Source organism: Hippopotamus amphibius, chromosome 9 (assembly GCF_030028045.1).
Source record: "Hippopotamus amphibius kiboko isolate mHipAmp2 chromosome 9, mHipAmp2.hap2, whole genome shotgun sequence".
NCBI classification, from domain to species: Eukaryota; Metazoa; Chordata; class Mammalia; order Artiodactyla; family Hippopotamidae; genus Hippopotamus; species Hippopotamus amphibius.
In genome coordinates this window covers 107114932-107127383 of record NC_080194.1, presented here as the reverse complement: position 1 = coordinate 107127383, position 12452 = coordinate 107114932, and the positions used below count along the sequence as shown (strand labels likewise).

At 45.5% G+C, this 12452-nt stretch overlaps 1 protein-coding gene across 9 annotated transcripts in view; it reads right to left on the bottom strand.

The window, feature by feature from the left end:
- The window catches only part of GTF2I (general transcription factor IIi), a 106045-nt gene extending 96439 nt beyond the window's left edge, over positions 1–9606 (bottom strand). For all 9 annotated transcript variants that reach the window (XM_057747315.1, XM_057747320.1, XM_057747316.1 and 6 more), the window contains exon 1: positions 9230–9606. The gene's annotated coding sequence lies outside the window, so the exon portion shown is untranslated. The remainder of the gene's footprint in view (positions 1–9229) is intronic.
- Between the last annotated feature and the right edge of the window lie 2846 nt (positions 9607–12452).

The window sequence follows — 12452 nt, the reverse complement described above, 5'->3', positions numbered from 1 at the left end:
GGGATTTTTAGTTGTGGCATGTGGGATCTAGTTCCCTGACCAGGGATTAAACCCGGGCCCCCTGCATTGGGAACATGTAGTCTTAGCCACTGGACAACCAGGTAAGTGCCAGCACTTAATTTTAAATTTAATCAAACTATTTATGTTTAAAATACACATATATGTAACACCTATCTTCCTACGAACTCTCCAAATCCAAGTCTGACAAATGAAAATTTCCCAACTAGCTGCTTTAATTAATACTGCTAAATAAAATAACCTATTTTCTGATAGGGCAGGAAAAGTAATAATAAGAAAGTTGTCAAAATAAATTACTGCCTTTTTTTTTATACCATTTATTTTAATTTTTTCCCAGCTTTGAGATATAACTGACCTATAACATTGTGTAACTTTAAGATGAACAACAAATCACTGCTTTGAAATGTAGTATGTGCACCTTTTAAAGCATATATCCAACAAGCATGAAAATTTGCTTATATGAAATCTACTCCTCGGGACTTCACTGGTGACACAGTGGTTGAGAATCCACCTGCCAATGCAGGGGACATGGGTTGGATCTCTGGTCCGGGAAGATCCCACATACCACGGAGCAACTAAGCCCATGTGCCACAAGTACTGAGCCCATGCACTGCAACTACTGAAACCCACATGCTACAACTACCGGAGCCCTCACGCCTAGAGCCTGTGCTCTGCAACAAGAGAAGCCACCGCAATGAGAACCCTATGCGCTGCAACGAAGAGTAGCCCTGTTTGCCACAACTAGACAAAGTCCTTGCACAGCAACAAAGACCCAACACAGCCCAAAAAAAAGAAATCTATTCCTCAAAGATTGTTTTACAATTTAAGTTTAAAAGTCACCTTGCTCCAAATACCTAAAAAAGTAAACTACGCTGAATATACAAACTGAACTAAGGAGGCTTTACTATGAAGCTCTCAACAGACAATACAATTTGCCCACACCAGCATTCTCCTAGAAATAGACTGTGTTCTGGGGGTTGTGTTCCGAAGGCCTCACACAATACCTAACCCACCCAGAAGGCCTTCAATACGTTGGGTAAGTGGATAAATGAGTTCTGTTTCAAATGGAGTAAGGGATCTCTTCTTTTCCAAAGCTTAAAATATAACCAATGAATAGTGAACAACAGTTCAAACACTCATTTTGTTATTATAAAGAAAAATTTTTCCTATAGGTAAGATTACAAATAAAAAAAATTATGAAGTAAGTAGACTCAAAAAGTGAATATCTAGTTGGGTAAAGTGACTATCCCACTGTTTTACAACACACCCTAACAAAAAGCACTCTAAAAGCTTACAGGGACTTCCCTGGTGGCACAGTAGTTGGGACTCCAAGCTCCCAATGCAGGGGGCCCGTGTTTGATCCCTGCTCGGGGAACTAGATCCCACGTGCATGCCGCAACTAAGAGTTTGCATGCCACACTAAGAAGCCCGCCTGCTGCAACTAAGGAAACCAAGTGCTGAAACTAAGACCCGGCACAACCAAATAAATAAATAAATATTAAAAATAAATAAATAAAAGCTTTACAGAAGCAATCAACATGACAAAAATACATAATCAGAAAATAACCTTTAACTTAAAATAAAAAAGTGTTATGGTCTCTAAAGACAGTGTATGCAAATGGAATCAAAACACACATCAATTTTAAAAAGTATGCGACCTATACAATCAGAAATCTTCATAGGCTCAGTCTAACCAGGGCTCATTTTTTTTTTTTTAAGAAATTTATTTATTTATTTAATTTATTGGCTGTGTTGGGTCGTCGCTGCTGCACAGGGGCTTTCTCTAGTTGCAGTGAGCAGGGGCTACTCTTTATTTTGGTGTGCAGATTCCTCATTGCCGTGGCTTCTCTTGTTGCGGAGCACGGGCTCTAGGCACATGGGCTTCAATAGTTGCGGCACACTGGCTCCATAGCTGGGGCTCACGGGCTCTAGAGCGCAGGCTCAATAGTTGTGGCGCACAGGCTTAGTTGCTCTGTGCATGTGGAATCTTCCCAGAATAGGGCTCGAACCCGTGTCCCCTGCGTTGGCAGGCGGATTCTTAACCACTGCGCCACCTAGGAAGTCCTAACCAGGGCTCATTTTAACCAAATACCCTAAATAGGATCAAACTCTTCAATATTCTCCACTTCTATAATTATACCATAATATAGTCACGTACAGTACTTTAAAAAAATTATTTCCTTTGCCACACTATAAAACCAAAAACTTTAAAAATCACTATAAGGATCAGAAAGGATAGATATTCTGACACATCCTACAACGTGCATAAACCTTGAGGACATTATGCTAAGTGAAATAAACCAGTCACAAAGGACAAATACTGTTCAAATAATTCCACTTATATGGGGCACCTAAAACAAATGCGGGATCTCCCCAGAGGTCCAGTGGTTAAGACTCCGTGCTTCCACTGCAGGGAGCGCGGGTTCCATCCCTAGTCAGGGAACTAAGATCCCGCATGCTGTGCCACCAGGAGGCGGGGAGGGATGTCAAATTCATAAATTCAGAGACAGAAAGCAGAACGGTAGGAGCCAGGCGCTGGAGGGAAGAGGGAATGGGAATTACTCTTTAATGGGCAATTTCAGTATAGGAAGATGAAAAAGTCCTGGAGATGGATGGTGATGGCTGCTCAACATTGTGACTGTACAACTGTGCACTTAACACTGTATTAAGTTTTATGTTATGTATATTTACCACAAGTTTTTGCTAGTCTTTTTTTTTTTTTTTTTTTTTTCTGACCGTGCCAAGCGGCATGTGGGACCTTAGTTTCCCAACCAGGGATGGAACCTGTGCCCCCTGCAGTGGATGCTTGGCGTCTTAACCACTGGACTGCCGGGGAAGTAAGTCCCTACCACAATTTTTAAAAAATCACTCTAAGGGGACTTGTCTGGTGGCGCAGTGGATAAGACTCCGTGCTCCCAGTGCAGGGGGCCCAGGTTCGATTCCCTGGTCAGGGAACTAGATCCCACATGCATGCTGCAACTAAGAGTTTGCATGCCAAAACTAAGGAGCCCAGGAGCGGCAGCTAAGGAGCCAGAGACGGAGCCAGCGACCTGCAACTAAGGAGTCCGCCTGCCAAAAAAAAAAAAAAAAATCACTACAAGGAACCATCTGAAAGAAAGAGGTTTTCATCGCGGAAATGGCCGACACAAATTCTTCACAAAGGCACAAACTCATTTCACAGGGGTTTTCTATGCTACTGAGAGATTTGTTCAGATCCATCTAAATTCTGCCCCAAGGAAAGCAATAAAAAGAAAAAGCAACTACCCAGCAAGTCCACTAAGTATATACACAAAAAATTTGAAAACAGGGACTCAAAATATGTGTATACCAATGTTCATATGGCAGTACTGTGATGTCCAAAAGGTAGAAACAAACCTAAATGTCCACCAACAGATGAATGGAAAATAAAATGTGGTGCATCATACAACACAATATTATTCAGCCATAAGAAAGGAATGAAGTTCTGATATGTACTACAACACAGATGACCCTTGAAAATATTACTCCAAGTGAAACAGCCAGAAACAAAAGGACAAGTATTGTATGATTCTACTTAAATGAAGTATCTAGAATAGGCAAATTCATAGAGACAAAAAAGTAAATCAGAGATTACCAGGAACTAAGGGGAGGAAGGAATGGAAAGTTACCACTTACTGGGTTTCTACTTGGAGGAATGAGAAAGATTTTAGAAATAGTGGTGATGGTGGTACAATCACTGTGAATGTAATTAAAGCCACTGAACTTAAAAGGCTAAAAATGCTTAAAATGGCCAAAAAAGGGAAAAAATAGCAGGAAAAAGTGAAGCTAATGAATCTCCCTGTACCCTTTAAGCCAATTTTGAAACTAATTCCAATACTAGGGTCAATTTCTCTGCTCTTTCCTCACATATATAAAGTGGGCATTTTACATGCTGCCATTCTCATTTGTCAAATTATCATTTCAATAAAGTAATCTAACCTCAGCGTTTTAAAGTCTTAGGCCAAGAACACTTTTTAATTTTAGTTCAGTTCCAATACCTCATTTTCTTTAAGTCAATTTTGGTCTGAAAATCCAGCGTACACAAAACTCTATTCACATTTATGTCATAGTCAATATGAAGAGCTTTTGCTAAATATAACAAATTCTTAATAATAAACAACATATAAGCAGTTTTCTCAGGTTTCATCAAACTGTCCATTTCTAGTAAAAACACTTCAGCGAGTGAGACCTGACCACAAATAAGACAGCTAAACTTTTCTTACCTCCTTTAATTGCCCTATAAAAGCAAAGAAATTGCAATTACCCTTCAACTCACTTACTAGTTTTTATCTCAAATATATCGACACCCCCAGTGGGGAAAGAAGGTGTTACCTCTAAAACTTGTATGATAGCTGAAGATGGAGGGACTCAGTGTTGGGTAACCAGTTCCAAAAGGCTATTTTCAATTATAAGTTCACTAATTACAAGGAAGACATTAATCTCCATTATAAAAATTCACAAGTTGTCTACTAACCAGGGCTCATTTTAACCAGATACCCCAAATAGGACCAAACACTTCACTACTCTTTTCTTCTGCAATTATACCAGAATACAATCACATACAGTACTTTAAGGGGGGGAAATGTATTTCCTTTGCCATTTACAAAGACAAAAACTATTTAACAGTCACAAGGGGAAAAAATTCCAGAAGACCAAGTCCATGCCGTCACAGAATTTATATTCTCCAGAATTTATGGAGATTAACCTTGTAATCAGTATTACAAGGACTGGTATTACCAGTAAATTTTTTATTTCCTTAGGAAACTCAATTTCTCTGAAGTACTAAACATAGTATTTAATTTTAATTCATTCCATCTTCACAACAACCCTAAAAAAGAGACGGGTTCTATTATCATCATCCCCTTCTTTTAAAATAGGGAAACTGAGACACAAAGAAGTGAAGGGGACTGTCCAAGGTAACACAACCAGGAGGTGGCAAGAGCTAGGATTTGAATCTAGGCAGTATAATTTCAGAACCTGTGCCTATCCCCACTAAGCCATACTCCTTCTCTCTCAGTTATAAATTCATTGTGCCTCTCAAGCTATACTTTTTAAATAAACTCATTCTTTTAAAATCCTCTATAATTTTTCATCCACTTAAACCAAGAAACATGAGTCAATCCTCCAACTCCAACAATCCCTGGTTATATGGAACTCTCTTACTTTCCCACTAGGTCGAAGTGGGAAAAAGCAGAGGAGTAGTGCCAGAAACAGGCACGTGATATGAAGACAAGGACTGTAGAAACAAAAGGAAAGAAAAAGAAAAAACAAAAACAGGGAAACTGCATCTGTGAGCATTCCAGTAAAGGAAAGACAAGAGGGACTTCCCTGGTTGCGCAATGGTTAGAAGAATCCACCTGCCAATGCAGGGGACACAGGTTCAAGCCCTGGTTCGGGAGGATCCCACATGCCCTGGAGCAACTAAGCCCGTGCGCCACAGCTTCTGACCCCATGAGCCTAGAGCCCGTGGTCTGCAACAAGAGAAGCCACTTGGAATGAGAAGCCCGTGCACCACAATGAAGAGTAGCCCCCACTCGCCACAAGTAGAGAGAAAGCCCACAGACTGCAACAAAGATCCAATGCAGCCAATAAATAAATAAACAAATTTAAAAAAAAAAAGGAAAGACAGGAGGGAAAATGGTAAAGGAAGAAAGAGGAAAGAATGGAAAACAAAGGATATTAAGATAATACCTTCAGTACTTCTGATTTATCCACATAATTTTTGTTCCAGTATACACACATCCTCTAAAATACTAATTCTTAATTTTACTCCCCCAGGAAGTAGCTTCAGCTACACTCTGTTTAACCAAATAGTATTCTTCATATTGCTATGCTGCCATTTAAGCCCACTGATTACAAGAAAACAACTCTACAATTACAATGAACTGATTAACTGCACGTCCTACTTTCAGTTAGTAACAATGAATAAGCTTAACCCAAAAAAATGGAGACAACTTTTGAAGAAAATGGTACCAATGACCTTTGTTAAATTGCTATTAATAAAATTCATGATAATTACCTTTCAGGTAGATTACCTCTAATGCATTTCAGAAAAGTGAAATACCATTCGCAAAGAGTATCACTTCTCAAATAACTCTTCAAAAAATGTTTTCCCTTAGACATATATAAAAATAACTCGATCAGCATCTGTTTAAGCCAGTGATGAAGGTAATTTCATGTTAATTATACCACAGCAGTTACAGGAAGAGGATTGCAATGTTTTAAAATCCACGTTTTCAATGAAGGAAGAAACAATGGTAGAACTGAATTAGGTGTAATGCAATGCAAATAGCTACTCACCAGTAACAACAGAAAAAGTGAGTGTTTTACTTACTGCTTCTTTAGACAGAACAACCTGGAATGGAGAACCTTGCCTTTTATATTTTATGTTTTGGAACACACCATCAATCTATGGATCATCAAAAAAAATGATAGGACTTCTCTGGTGGTGCAGTGGTTAAGAATCTGCCTGCCAATGCAGGGGACCTGGGTTTGATCCCTGGGCCGGGAAGATCCCACGTGCCGCAGAGCAACTAAGCTAGCCAAATCATTGGTGTATGGGGGGGAGGAGGTGTTGGGGAGCTCTAGCTGCTCTGCCTGCCCCAGCCTGGCCCAACCTACCTCAGTTCCAAGTTCAGGCCCTACCTTTAGACTCCACAGTGTGGATACGACTGTTTAGACATCAGTTGAAGGAGATAAATGCCTGTGCCATGAAAACATTAATAAATGAATGAGAGTGAAAAAAAAGCCAAGATTAGACTTCTAATTGTATTCTTTTTTTTAAATTTATTTATTGTCTACATCGGGTCTTCGGTGCTGAATACCTGCTTTCTCTAATTGCAGCTAGTGGGGGCTACTCTTCATTGTGGTGCACCAGCTCCTCACTGCAGTGGCTTCTCTTGTTGCAGAGCACAGGCTCTAGGGTGTTCGGGCTTCAGTAGTTGTGGCATATGGGCTCAAAAGTTATGGCTCACAAGCTTAGTTGCTCCGCCGCACGTTGGGTCTTCCTGGAGTAGGGATCCAACTGGTGTTCCCTGCATTGGCAGGCGGATTCTTACCCACTGCGCCACCTAGGAAGTCCCTCTAATTGTATTATGTACTCAAATCCATAGCTCCTTTTAAAACTGAAGACCTATTAAATTTTTAATTTTGTAGCCAAGGCTAAGAAAAATACTTAACTCTCAGTTTTCCAAGCAAGCTACAATAAGCAGTCCGAATTACTTTTGGTTCTTTAAGATCTCGTTTTAAAGTAATGAAAAGCAAGCATCTACAGTATACTTCCCTCACAACTTAATTTCGAACCTTAAGTGAATAGTTCTCAAGGTATTCATCTTGGGAGCAGCAGCAGCAACACCTGGGAACTAGTTACAAATGCAAATTCTCTGGCCCGACCCAGACCTGCGGGATAAGAATGTCTATTGTTTTAACGAGCACCTCCAGGAGAAATTGATGCTTGCTTGGGTTTTCAAAACCACTGGCTTAGCGGTTAAAAGTCCTATTGCCTAGGTTCAAATCTCGGAGTCAAGGTTTACTTGCTGGGTAACCTAGACGTAATCACCCAGCTTCTCTAGTCTTATTCCTCATCTACAGAATGGAATTACGGGGTTGTTATGAATATCAAATAAGAAAAACGTAGGTCAAGTGCTTAAGACCGATGCCAGGCATATAAACATTATTCAAGCGTTAGCTGTCGCTAATGATATGAGCAAAGCACTTGGACGGTTGTAGGCTGGAGAGGGAGAAAGACAAAGACGCAAAAAGGTTTAATCCCTACCGCTCCAGGAGTTTTAATACCTAGTGTCCAGGCCAGACACGTGTACACAAAGTAGAAGCAAACACACTCCAAGAGGAAATAAAGACGCCAGCCTACGAGGGGCAAACAAGCTGACTGTAAGAAGAAGCAGCAAATTCCGACCCAACGTGACAAGATAAGGCTTTAAAAGAATTGCATATGAGCGAAAGAGTTCCACAGCCTCAAAAGAAGAAAAAGTGATTCCAGCCCACAGGTGTGAGCCAAGATCCCAAGAAGCTGGAAAACGAACAAAGCAAAAATATGTACTAGAAAGTAAAATCGCTCATCCCAAATCCTAGGGCTTATTGGGGTGGGGTGGGGTGGGGAAGACCCGGCCTCCTCCGGACACTCTACTGAACACTCTTCATTTGCAAACTAACTTCCCCTTTTGTTTCCTGAACACCCGGAGGCCACTTTTACGCACTGGCCCATCAAGCCATTGTCTGCAGCAATGTTGAACGCTGGGAGGTAAGAAGTCTGCCCGGACCCCCACATTCCGGGCAGCGAGCGCCCCTCCAACAGGACCCAACATCTGAACATTCTCAGACGCCAATGAGCGCAAAAACCGTAACATTTAAAAAGAAGGGGGGGGGGGAGCTCGCCTTATTAAAAGGCAAAACTTGGATGAGCATAAGTGGCGGGGAAAGAGGGCAGTTTTTTTTGTCTCGTTCCCTGCACCCCAGGACTGGGTGCTGGCCGAATCCAGACGGCTTATTTTCCCAGCCTGCAGGCTGAGGTTTTCCTTCCGGTCATTGTGTTTATTTCCCCCCAAAGAGCAGGCCCCGCGGGGCAGGCGCGCCGGCCCGGCCGGGGACAAAGCCCACTCCGGGCTCCACCTGGGAGCGGGCAGGGGCAGGCAGGGCCAGGGGCGGGGAGGGGCGGCGCTCCGGGGCCCGCCGGCCGCAGTTACCAGGCAGCGCGGCGCCGCCCCCGCCGCCCGCCGGCCAATCCGGCGCGTCTGCTGCCCGGGCGCACGAGCCCCGGAGACACCAGGCCGAGCGCGACCCCACGGCTCGGGGCCTGGCACCGCGCGCGCACCCGCACCGCCGCAGCCGGCCAATCAGCGGCCGGGCATGCGCAGCCCGCAGGCTCGCTCGCGCGCGGGCCTCACGCGTGAGGGAGCCTCCCCCCCCACGCGCGCGCCGGCGCGCGCGCCCCTCCCCCACGCGCCCAGGCGCGCGCGTGCAACTGTCGTCCCCCGCGACCGCGTCTGCTCCTGCCCCACCCCCACGCCGGCCGGCCGGTCGCGCGGCCGAGGGGGGGGGGCGGGGGGCCCCAACACGGCCGCCGACAGTCCCCAGACCCCTGTCCGTGCAGGCCCCTGAGGGGGCGAGTCTCAAAGGCCTTGCTCGCGACGGCAACCGGGGCGGGGGACCCGGGGATGAGGCGACAGGGACTCACCCGAGTGCAGCCGCCTCCAGGCAGCGCCGGGGCCAGGGGAAGCCGAAGGGAAGCGAGTATGGGCCGCGCGCGAACTGCGGCCGCGGTGGAATAGCCTCGGGCTGAGGCGGGCTGGCGAGCGGGCAGGAGGTGAGAGGGCGAGGGGCCCGAGCGTCTCGGCCGAGCTCCTGTCACCGCCGCATGGCCGCCCCGGCAGGGCCTCGCTCAGCGCCTGGATCTGCTCACAGGGGGCCGAGGGATAGGCCGGGGTAACCGCGGCAGGCGGGCGGCCACGGCTAGAGAGCGCGTGCGGGAAAGCGGGGGGGCAATCGGCGGCCCCTTTTCTCTGCTCTCCGAGCTTCTCTCTCACCCTCCTCCTCCTCCTCCTCCTCTTTTTTTTTTTCTTTTTTTTCTCTTTTTTTTTTTTTTTTTTGTTCCTCGAAGGCGAGGTGCGCGTGCGCACCCGCAGCGCCGCCCAGCGGGAGTTGTAGTCTCTGATTCGTCCCCACCAGCGCGACGGTGGGAGCGCTGGACTACGACTCCCAGAAAGCCTCGCGCCGACAAGCCCGGAGCCGGAGGACGCGGCGAGCTCAGCGCCCGGCCCTCTCGGGCAAGGACTGTCAATGGAGGCGCGGGTGGTGGGAGCGAGGAACATGGCTGCACCTGGGGCCTGCGCTGCTGCCCGGGTGGGGGAGGGGAGCCGGGGCGCAGGGTATGGAAATCCAGGCCCGGGGAGCTCCAGTCTGCTCCCCGCCGCGCTGCCGCGGGCCTCGGACACGGTCCAAGGCTCGCACTCACTCTCGCACCCCAGATTCCCTGCAAATTGGGAGGCCGGAACACTGCAGAGGCCGGGGAGTCCCGGGTCGGCCTGCCGCCTTCCATGCTCCGCCAAAGGACTTCCTCCGCCCTGCATCACCCTCCGGAGCACAAAGAACTCCTGTTAGTTTTGAAAGCTTGCCTCAAAAGCGGCCAAAACAGACTATTGCCCCAAACTTCGGCCGGGCGAGGGAAGGGCACTCTTCTGTTTTTATTTACACTCCCACCCCCCAGGCTTTGCTCACTTGCACTCAACATTTGGAAGGAAAGTTAAGGAGGAAAAGCCATGGAGGAGAGCAGAAAACGCGATTTGCAGCTCGTTTTGTTCCGTCAACCGCTATGCAGTTTTACTCAAGTCCCTCCCCCTCAAGAATGTCTTGCATCTCAACTTTCATTAGCTCGTGAATTTCGAAAATGGTGAGACGTTACTGTCCACCCGAGTCAGAAGTTTAAGAAACTCGAGCCCAGAGATTTTTAGATGTTTATGTAAAGAAGAAAATCAAGTGATCTGGGGATGTTTCTCCCCCACCAGAGATTCGGGCCACGCCAGCCATCCTCCCCCTCCCCCTCGGTAGGTGGCGACCACGGCGCTTTTTCCAGCCTTTGTCGCTCGCAAGAAAACTTTCCGAGCAGCTCGTCTTTTGATGTAGGTCCAAAACCTTTTCCTTTGAATTTGGGTTCGTAGATTGGCGTTCCCCATCTTCTTTCTTCCGTAGACCGCACCCATAAAGCCTCATCTAGAATGTCCATGTTGGATTTCTTTAAAATGGATGGAGAATTTAAAGATCCCTGCGAAGCAGTCTGATTACAGAAGACTCACACATTTTTCCGATTTCCCCTGCAATCTTTTACAGTCATTTTGTCCTCGCCTAATTAGATGAGAACTCTCCTCTGGCGAGTCTCTCCACAGCATTTAGTTTTCCACAAGGACAGTTTTCTTTTTGCACTCATATTTCTTAACATTTTGGAATATTTAATTAAATTCCTTCTTCCCAATACCAAGTACAACTGACATATTCAGGAACAAACATTAACTCTTGAGAAGCCTACAACTCAGCTCCTAAGAGCAGCCAGCTTATGAGCTGCAAACTCAGCTGCTGTGAGCATCAGTGAGTATGTTTTATAGAGGGACTGGAGTCCTGAACTGTTGGTTTCTTGGGAAGACTGGGAGGTTGAGGACAGTGAAGGGGGGATGCACTGGGTGTGGTGGAGTCATGGAGTAGCATTGGAAGGGTGTTACAAAGTGAGTAAGACAAAAGTTCATTTAGTCTGGATTACCCTTGTCATTAAAAACTTAGTTAGGAGATAGTCCCTTCCCTTTTTATGAGTTTAACAGCTCCGTGTGAAATTTTGCTGCTGCTTCATGAACTACTCCAGCTTCCTTGAGGTTGAAGCAGTTCCTAAAACTATCAAATCCTGACACAGGTCCTAAAACTTTAGCTGGCTTTGAATTGCCTCTGGACGGAAAGCTGGCCCTTTGGGGACAATGAACAGTGTGTGGAACGAACGGTGTGTGTGGGTGTGGATAGTGTGCAGAGGCCAAGCTTTTTTCCCAGTGCAAGCCTGTTGGCAGGTGTAACCCTCAAATTCATGTCTTACAGTCATAAATACCATGCATTTTCAGTCTTCCCTAAGGCCTGGCTCACCATGCTGGCTGCCAGTGGTAACGCTTGTTGCTGTTTGTTAGCCAGTTTCTCCCTCACCTCATTGGATCAGATGCTGTGTTAATAGTGACCAGAGTTACAAGCCACTTTGGATACCAGCTCAGTACAACCAGTTGTCTTTCCAACACGGGACTGCACTCTTGTTTTTTGGGGTTGAGCAACAAATGAAAAAAAAAAAATCATTGATTTGTATTTAGGAATGATTTCGTGTGGAATCCTCCTTTGTTTAAATCACACTCGACTTTGTTTAGAATCACATTCAACATAACAAAATGTGTGTACCAGGGCTGAGATTGCAGCAAGAAGAGACTCCCAGATCTCGACTCCTGCACACTTGAGACATGAGTGCACACAGGCCAACAGCTGGCAGAATCTTGCAGGTTATTTCAAATAATTTCAAATATTTCTCTCTTTTTAATGTTTAACCTAGTGGCTGCAGTCCTGCAAATGAGCGTCCAAATAACATGACACTCCATTCTACTGCATACAGTAGCCCCTTCTTATCCATGGGGGATATGTTCCAAGACCCCCCAGTGGGTGCCTGAAATCAAAGATAGTACTGAACCCTCCATATACTATGTTTTTTTCCTATATGCCTATATGTACATACCTATGATAAAGCTTAATTTATAAATCAGGCACAGTAAGAGATTAATAATAACATGGAATAATTATAACAATATACACTGCAATAAAAGTTATGTGAATGTGGTCTCTCTCAAGCTATCCATATCTTATTAGGACTTCCCTGGCGGTCCAGTGGT